Source organism: Maylandia zebra, unplaced genomic scaffold, assembly GCF_041146795.1.
Source record: "Maylandia zebra isolate NMK-2024a unplaced genomic scaffold, Mzebra_GT3a scaffold11, whole genome shotgun sequence".
NCBI lineage: Eukaryota > Metazoa > Chordata > Actinopteri > Cichliformes > Cichlidae > Maylandia > Maylandia zebra.
Window position 1 is genome coordinate 8,525,298 of NW_027490041.1, and position 9,856 is coordinate 8,535,153.

The 9,856-nt window shown below is 36.7% G+C and overlaps 1 long non-coding RNA gene across 3 annotated transcripts; it reads left to right on the top strand.

Annotated features, from left to right (window-relative positions):
• The first annotated feature begins 6,358 nt into the window (after positions 1–6,358).
• On the top strand, positions 6,359–9,602 carry LOC143415868 (uncharacterized). Of its 3 annotated transcripts, XR_013096289.1 has the most exons (6): positions 6,359–6,633; positions 7,352–7,391; positions 7,538–7,584; positions 7,897–7,941; positions 8,787–8,816; positions 9,253–9,393. It is a non-coding gene; the product is annotated as an uncharacterized LOC143415868 (long non-coding RNA). The 3 variants fall into 3 exon arrangements; XR_013096290.1 differs by lacking the exon at positions 6,359–6,633 and adding an exon at positions 9,528–9,602 and having other exon boundaries at positions 7,188–7,584; positions 9,253–9,321; XR_013096288.1 differs by lacking the exon at positions 6,359–6,633 and having other exon boundaries at positions 7,188–7,584.
• The last annotated feature ends 254 nt before the right edge of the window (positions 9,603–9,856 follow it).

Consider the following 9,856-nt stretch of genomic DNA (forward strand, 5'->3'; position numbering starts at 1 on the left):
TGACAGTGTTGACGCATCAGTAAATATCCTCACATGACCTGAGGACTTTCCCACTATATGAACCTGCTTTTAGTCGCCCCTCCTCCCTCGCCACAAGCTGCCTTTACAACATAACTTATAAAAAACAACTTTATTGACAATCAGCAATAACAATTACAGACAGTCTAGAAGAAGAATCACATGATCAAGGAGCAGAAGTTTATGGTTTTAATAGCTTTTACATTTTGGGAAAGTTTTAAAAACATTGTTTGGTTTTCTTTCTAAAGCGTTGAAAGGACGGCTTTGCATCAGAAAAGTAAGATCAGCAAATGAATCCATTAAAGTTCTTTTGCCTTGTTTGCAAAAGAAGCCAAACAACATTTGTGTTACAAAGAGAGACTTCAGAACAGATCAAAGATCACAAACATCAGGCACTGATGGAAACAGCCAAACACAGAAACAGAGGCACCAGCAGGTGAAGGAGGCCTGTTGTAGAAATGACTCTGAGTGCTCAGGTAGAAACGCATGAAGAACCAGTGCGTCTAATATTTGGAAACCAGTCTGTGTTTGAGCGTCCTGGATGAAACACAGATCATGTTGCAGAGCGAGGACGTCGTCTTTCCTCCCGAGTGTGTAACTACAGGACGTGTGCAGAAGGTTTAATCGTCCTCCTGACAGTTACTGATGAACGAGTCCTTCAGGGAGGCTCCAGGATCACTGTGGCTTTTACCAGCTGCTGCTAAACTGAGAGGTGTTGCTGCTTCATGTGTGAAGATGTCTGCATGGCTTTAACAGTGCAGACGTTCCTCATGTGCACCCATTTCATATGTTTTATTGTGATGTTTAGTAACATCTGCTTCCCTCCTTCAGGCAGACGATAAAGTGAGCTCAGCCTTAAACATGTGGAGAGAACGTTTGACCGACAGTCCTGGGACGACTGCAGAACAATGGTTTGTTTTTAATGATAAAGTTTCATAATGGAAATAAATGCTGAGCCTGTTTCATGATGTTGGCCCTGCAGCATCAGGCAGGATTAATACTGTAACAAACGTGTGTCACAGTTATAATGACTTTAAATGAAGACTTGGGTTGGATGGAGATGTCAGCTGGATTTGTGCTGACTGTCACTTTAAATGTTTTCAGTTCAGCTTCTAAATCTACTTTTGTATAATGTTTGCTGAGTTTTGCACTTCATGACGCTTTTAAGAAGAGCCAATAAATCCTGACTTTACACAAAAATAAAGGTTTAATGTGTTTAGTGTGACAGTGGAGGAGAGCGCACATAATAAGAGTCATTAACAGAATGGTGACAATTATAATCTGTCTCATTTTAGGAGCAGCTCACAGGCACAACAGACTACAGAGCAACCAAAGCACCAGTTAAACGTCCATGTGACCGGCTTACAGCCAATGAACAATCAGTCCCCACTGTCCCCACCAACATCACTGTACTGGAAAGACTGTGCTGCCATGGTCAGAGATGAACTGGTACTAAAATGTAAGGCAGCTGATGTGTGTGGCCTTAGCAGCACAAATGCATCACGGCTGCAACGCTGCAGTGTGTTTAAACATTTGAACATTTCTGTGGCTTCAAACCAGCAGCTGCTCTGTACTCAGTCGTGTTTGTGTGTCTGTCAAAGTGATTGTTGTCTTTAAAAAGCCTTTTGTGTTGAGTTTTGTGAGCAGTGCCGAGCTTCTCTGTAGTCTAAGCTGAGTCGATATATTTGATTCCATGTTTGGTGTGATTTTCAAAGTCAGCAGCAGCAAACCCATACGGTAAAAAAATACATTTTTCCTGGCCAAAATATATTTCAAATATATGGTAAATATATTTTGTATTTGTGATGCTCCAAAAAAATATATTTTTGAAATTGAAAATATATTTCTTTCAAACCAAAATACATTTCAAAACATATTTTAGGGTGAAGAAAATACATTTCCAACCTTACAGTAGAATGTATATCAAAGTATCCTTTATTTAAAATATATTTAGTGCAATAATGATGATAATGATAACAATACTAAAAGTAACATGTTTTATGCACATCTGCAAAAAACAGTTGGATTCAAACAAAACAGAGTCAAAGGTCTATCACGAATTAGGTTGTTTATTCATTTGCTTACAGTATTTCACATTACACAATATCTCACTATAATGTAGCGTTCATTGACTTTGAAATTATCTGTCAGTGATACAGTAAACAAGATACAACAACTGCTATGTACACTTTAGTTTTTGACAATATATACAATTTAGTACTTAAAGGAACACACTCCACTGTTTTGGAAATAGGCTCATTCTCCATCTCCCTCAGAGTTAAAAATGCAGCGTCTTCTTTCTAGATCCGTACGTTAATAGGGCTCTGGAGCGTGATCTTACGGGATGGGGCGTAGCCAGGATTTTTGGTCAAGGCGCCATATTAGCAGGCCAAACAAATGCTTGCTGTGTGGTCGGTTGTAATGTTAGATTGCACTACCGACAAAGGAATAAGCTTGAAAACAGGCTCTCTTTTCATTGTTTCCTCACCTGGAAACATCATGAGGGAGCTTATGTGTTGGATGTTACCAAAAGAAGGCGTCTAGCCTGGATAGCAGCTGCGAGACGAGCTGATATTCAGTTCTCTACCAGCCACAGATATCTGTTGGTGTGCTCCAGTATTTTCATTCAGGTAAGTTCTAAATAAGTTCATATTATTATTTATAGCCTGTTAATTTTATTTTCAATGCGCTCTGAGATCATAGCACAAACTTAGAACAAACATGCAGAACTACCTTCTATTTATAGAGTTGCTAATTATTTGGCATTATTGCAACAAACCAGCCTATGAAATGAATGAAACAAATCCTGACTGGGTTCCAACACTACACATGGGGCACTACGAAATCCCTGCTTCAAACTACATGCTACATACCACCATGCCAATCAGATTACTTCTTGCATGTGTGGGTAAAAAGGTGACCTTCCTGGATAAGATGGCAAAGGTTTGCTGCGTTTTGGTGAACATGTGCCCCAGTGTGGTAGTAAAACCAGGGAAAAATGCTCTTGTTAAATACTTTTAAGTCTTGTGCTGTTTATGTAGTGATAAGTTTTCTTTTTTTTTTTTTTCCTTTTTTCTCTTTTTTTTTTCTCCTTCTCTTTTTACAGTTGCAGAAACATATAGGTGATTGCTGTAACGTATGTTTTAATTTTGAAATTAAAGCAGCCTTTTTTCCGTTAAAAGGTTCTTTGTGAGGATCAATCCAGACATGGGAACAAAATGCCCTGCAAAACTTGGTACAAGCCGCAAGACAGGTCGTGTCGTAAAGAGGAAGGTTACAAGAATCAGCCCTCGGATCACCACCTTCCTCCAGCGGCTCTCTGAGTCTGAATGGAGGACTTCCAACTAGGTAAGAACAGAGATATCTTTTACATAGCTGATAATTATATACATACTGTACACACATCCATACAACAGTATGAATGATCTCAGACAGATGTGAACAAGTGAATAACCTGAGCAAACATGAATATTGATGATGTGTCTTTGACAGGTGGTGATAAAGACTACGCTGAACCCGACCATCCTGGTAACGGAAATCTAAATCCCATGTCACATTCTATTTCCTGGGACCCACTGATAATTATTACATTTTGTAAATGAGTTTTGTTTTACAATTGTAATAGTTTATTTAATGTTCATGCTGGTGGGTTTGTCCTGTTTTTAGTGGAATGAAAAACTGTTTTGCTTAAAAAAATCAGACAGAAAGGTGAAGGACTGTGTAGTTTTCATGTACGCTTCTATTTATTTTGGTTATTGGCATTGTTTTTATTCAGTTGAAAAATGTTTTTCTTGTTAAAAAAAAAATCAACAATAAATGTTGGTTTAATTCACTATTCTGAGACTACTTTATTTATTTATTTTTTTTGTCCCATTTGGATCTATAGCCATCAGAATTGTTGTCTTGAGGCCAAGAAAGATGCCAAGCGGATTTATTTTACCAAGTGGATCATCATGGCCTTGCCATATTGGTCCATTTGATTGACCTTTATTATAATTATGAATTTATTTTATTTTCAGTTGCAAACGGGACAGACATGACTGGGGGATAGGACAGGGGGAAAGAATGAAAGAAAGAGGGGGAGAGAAAGAAAGAAAACCAAAGGGGAGAAGAGACGGTGAGAAGGGGGGAAGAGAGAAAAAAACAAACAACAAAAAAAAAACTCCTGGGTCACCTGTATGGAGAAAAAAAACCCAGAGGAGACAGCAAACAACAAAGAGCAACATAATAATAGAAAAAAAAGCACCATCACAATAAACTAGCTAGCCATAGATATCAATAGTTACTAAATAATAAACGATATTGTGCAGCACGCAGGATAGACAGCGCACAGTGTGCTTTGAGGCAGCAGCCAAGAAAGCTGTAGTCCGCGTCTGTGAATACCCATGTGTACACCTGTGTGCATACCTGTGTGGATCAGCATGCTTGCATTCCAAAGGTTTCTCCATGTGATAAGTGATAAGTTTTCAAAAGAGACAGTAAATTACAGAATGCTAGTAGTGGGTGATATTATACAAATGCTGTCATGATTTTATGTGAACATTTTGTCATTTGTAAACTATACATAACATTTTTTCTACATTGTAACTGATGTGATGTTCGACAAAGTGCTTTTAATTAAAAATAGGCAAACATTTCTTTGTTTCTTTATTCAACTTTTGAACAGTGGTATTTAGTAAGTACATATTCAGTAAATGCAAAGTATTTACATGGCCCCCTAAATTAAAACACTATGGGTTATTCAGAACAGAACTATGCTTGGAAAAATATTGTCCCATCAGTTGATCCAACTCCTCCACAGTAGCAGGTGGAACTTTTCTTTTTTGAGGATGGCTTCTTTTACCTGTCACAACGAATGGTCTGTTTATGTTTTGATCAAGAACCTTTTTTTTGGGCAGCTGAAGAGGAGAAGTCTATCTTATGGCCAACCTCTGGCTGTATCTTGGTCATATTACCCAGCAAAACCCAGTATGCAGGTTCATCTGTAACAGTCCTTGTGCCACAGATCCTCACTGTTGCTTCTACATTAAACAGAAGAGCAGTGACATGGCTGCAAGTCTCCACGACTCTAGCCATACAGCTGCAGTGGGCGGCTTCAACCTTCCCTGTGATGCTCACAATGACCTGTGGCTGCAATGCTGCAATTCAGTCTTTAAGAGTGCAGGACCTGAAACACACACAGACAAAGTTCATTTAAAGACAAGAACTTTAATAAGCCAAGTCCGACACAAATGTGTTTTATTTACTTTCAAATCCATTTATCATAAATGTAACAAATAAAGTGTTTTTATGTATCCATCTATAGAACGCTGCATGTTTCTTTTTAGAAACCTATCAGCAAAAAATGAACCTAAAGTATGTAATGCAAGGATGTAATCACTTTCAAGAGGGAGAAAACATAAAGTTCAACTTTAAGTGACAATTATGGACACCTAATATGACAAGCAGATTCTGCAGGTCATTAATCAATGTATAAAACTAAAACAGAATGTATTTTTAGTGACACAGGACACAAACAAGGAAGCAAGATGTGTAATTAGGATTATTTATAATAAATATGAATTAATTAGGGCAATTTCTTTAACCATAAAGAATAACTAAATCCTTCAGGACAATGTCACATCAATGCACTGAACTCACTATGTTATCCCTCTAACAGAGCCTCTACATGTTCTCACTGTAATTTCCCCTCACGAATGAATTTTTGCTAGCACTAATTTGAATGTTGGGGGGAATCAAACGCATTTTACTCGCAGTACTCAAGCTGACTTACCTTTGCTTGAATGACGCCGTACTCACAACGTGGAGGCTTAAAAATAGCCAAATCTTGTACCCAGTCCTTGGTGAATTGGATGTGCGCCTCCAGAGATTTATAATTGCGAAATTGGTGCGCCGTGTATGCTCTGACTCCACAGACAAGGTATGAGAGTAGATCATGCTAAGTCAATAGCGGTTTGGTCTTCAGGGTTTCTACTCCACGGCTATATTTCATACGGGTCCACATTTCAACAATCAAGTACCGTCTCTTTGCATCTGGACAGAATCTGTCTCTATACCGTCATTTTCTTTTGAGCTACGTTTCAGAATGGTTCGTAGCAAACTTGTTTTGATTCGTGACCTGCCAAGATGGTGCTGCGCTCCCACAATGCATTGCGACATTACGTCAACTCCAAAGCCCTTTGCGTGCAGGAGTGTATGCGCATGGTTTAAAAAATAAAGATATAATGAAAAGTAATTAATAAAAATTAAATATTTAAACATTCCCACAAATGTGCAATGAACGTGCAAAAACTCTCTTTAGTAGTTGTTGCTGTTTCTTTCTTTCTTTCTTCTTTTTTTTTTTTTGAAAAATAACGACGTCTCTGAGGCGCGAAATCTGACAGCGAGAGGAACGGCCGGATACAGGAGACGGGAAGAAACAAGCCGATTATGTTCGCGTTAATTAAGTGGTTGGAAGATGTAAAATTCTCAATTCTGCCAACTGAACATATACGAGATTTTAATGAGGATGAATAATTAGCCGGCATGGAGGAAACGGACCTTTATTTCATGGAGTGGCGACAAGAAGCCAAGGCGGGTGGCCAGTCTAAGAAGCCTCCATCATCAAGCTAGCAGGTGCCTTTTCCCATATAATATTACTTTATTCTCGTGTATTTGGAACGGAAGCGTAGAGCTGCCACCCAGGCAAAAGAGAAATATAAGTATATCACGTTATAACGTGAAGAGTTTATCGTTCTAACAATATACTATCATGTTTGAACAACATGTTTGAACAACATTGTACGAAAAATGTACATAATTATCACGTCCGTACAATATTGTGCGAACGTGACAATTATGTATATTATAATAATGTGATATTATATTATACCAGTGGTTCTTAACCTGGGTTCGATCGAACCCTAGGGGTTCGGTGAGTTGGTCTCAGGGGTTCGGCAGAGCCTCCGCTGTGACGTGCACGGCTCATTTTGTGCACCAGTAAAAAACATATCTACGTCTAATTTGAAAAAAAAAACACACTTTATTTTTCACTAAAGAGGGGTTCAATGAATGCGCATATGAAACTGGTGGGGTTCGGTACCTCCAACAAGGTTAAGAACCACTGTATTATACAAACATGAAAAGCATAATGTTAGAACAATAAACATTTCACGTCATAACGTGATACAGCTCTATTTTTCTTTTGCCTGGGTGGCAGCTCCACGCTTCCATAATTTGGTAATCAAAATATGTAACTTAATTAATTATATTGTGACGTACTTTTGCCTTTTCTTATTATTCTGCCTTCTCAATAACTATCAAAGCCTATTCACATTTAATTTGGCTTTCACAGAAATCCTACCTCTCCTTCTGGCTACAGAGTACTTACCAAGGTTAGAAACAAAGAACAGTTATGCTTTATTAATGTTCGCTAATTACAATGTTCCACATTTCCTTGCTTTTTAAGTCATTTTTAGGCTTTTTAGAGTTTTTGTTTTTTATTTTTTTTAGCAGTAATGTTTCTGCCTATTTATTTCAGCCCATGAAATCGAATGCAGATCTTCCTAATGTGAGATTTACATAAATGTAAGTAATTTTGTTTGTCATTGTCATTAATGTTGTTGCTGTTGTTGTTTTTGTGCAGTTTGCAATCATATAAACCTAGCAAACATCAGTCAGCACAGTGACTAACCTAAACAGATTCTTGCTTTATTCACATATATTATATGTAATTATATATACCTGCACATTGTACCTAGGGTTGCAGCCACTTGGCCCCACCCCATTGTTGTGACAGCCCTGATTGTACTTATACACTGCATCTGAACAGGGAACAGTCTGCCACATTAATGTATTTTTAAGTGACTTGTTTGTAATACATGAATTTGTTTTTTACAGATGTCAAAGTCTCAACCTCATGCTGCCCTCCCCCATCCTCCTAAAGTAAGTATTTGTTGTTGTGGTTTTTTATGCGGTGTCTGTGTCACATGCTAATCATAATTATTGAAATAACTGTTTTCTAACAGATTTTCCAAAACACTAGTTATGTTTGTTGTCATTCAGACCAGTACTACTGCTTAGACATTGTTTAGTGGTCATGCATGTTTGACAAGCTCGTTATGATACCAAAACAGTAGGCCTATCACAATAATCGATATATCGACTTAACACACAGTACATGTACATGACCTCAATAATTGTTGATGATGTAATTTATGTGCCATTATATTTACAAAAATAAAATATAATGATAACAAAACAATAACATTAAATATCATTGTTTTCTATTTGTTAGAAAACTTACTATTTATTCAAGTTTTTAAGGTATCTAATATTTTGATTCCTAATTTCAATGATCTAAATACTTTAAGAATTAGATGTTGGTTTGTCAATTGAAAGTGTGTAGATCTTGCATTATTATGGTGTTATATTATGATTATACATTCAAAGACATAAAATGGTCTTAAAATGACAATGACATAACTTGTCGCAATTGTTTATGGGGCAATATACCGACCAACAAAAAGTCGTTATCGTAACAGGCCTTCAAAACACACAGTTTTATGATTGATAAATTAAAAAAATAAATACATTTAATTTCTCTGAGATTCTCTAATATTCAGTTACAGTTCACAACACAGCTACCCGTACATGCAGTATTATACTGTAAATATAAATCTCTGCATTTAGCATCCCACTAGAAGCGTCACAGTTACTGCCTCTTTTTTTTTTTTTTTTTTTTACAAATACCTGTACTATCACTAACACATTTACTGTTTTACTTTTAGCCTGTGGATACAAATGCAGATTTCCTTAATGTAAGTTGTGCATTTTAATTACATCATGTTATTTTTATTATTATTTATTTATTTATTTTATTTTACATTCAAATATTTCAAGCTTGATTGCTAGTAGGTAAAGAATAGTTCACCTATAATTCATATTCCCAATTAATTTCTCACCTCTGATTGAATGCCTTTGTTTGTTTTCCTATAACAAAACATTTTTGCTGGATATATATGGTGAATTTATATGCATAGATACAGTCGTAGTGCTTGACACATGCAAACAGCAGTAGATGTACTAAAAAGGAAATAATTACAATCATGATGTTGATTGCTGATGTCAGTATATATATTTTAGAGGAATGTTTTGTTTTTCACCCAAAATAACTATATTGCTTCAGAAGAGATTTATTACCCTACCGGACTCTTATATATTGTTCTGTTTTTTGTTTGTTTTTGTTATTTTCAGGTTCAATGGTGCGTGTTCTTCTAATGGCCGCCTTCCCACTGGAGGTTTTGATCCACAGCAATTTAAAAGGTAATCAGCTTTGAAAGTCAGTTCAAATGGTTAGCTAATAGTACTTTAAAAAGCCTACAACTCTGTCACCAGTTTCTTTACCGAAAATTACCCATAAAAGTATCGCTCAATAGCATATATTGTAGTTCAAATGTTTAGTTGTACAAATATCAAATTTTTGGAAATCTAAAACTAGTCAAACACTCAAATGTTCATGCTTTTTATAGGAGGACAGAGCAAAACGGACATCGGCGCAGAGTGAAGAACTGCCCTTGATAAGGACACTATGACAGCCATATATAGTAAGTGAAGATTTTCTGTGTATCTAAAATTGCATACAGCACAAGTAACTTACTTTGCAACCATTAAAATAGGTTGTAAAGTAAGTTACCAATACAAATAGGTGATGATGCATTGTAGTGGTTGGTCTCAGACAAAGAAGGTCAACAGATTTATGAATGCTGGAAGGTAAGGAGAGACGACCAAAAGGGGTGTTAGCATTACTGTAATGTGAACTGGATAGACTTCCCATCTAGGAAAAAAAAGAGGTAAAATT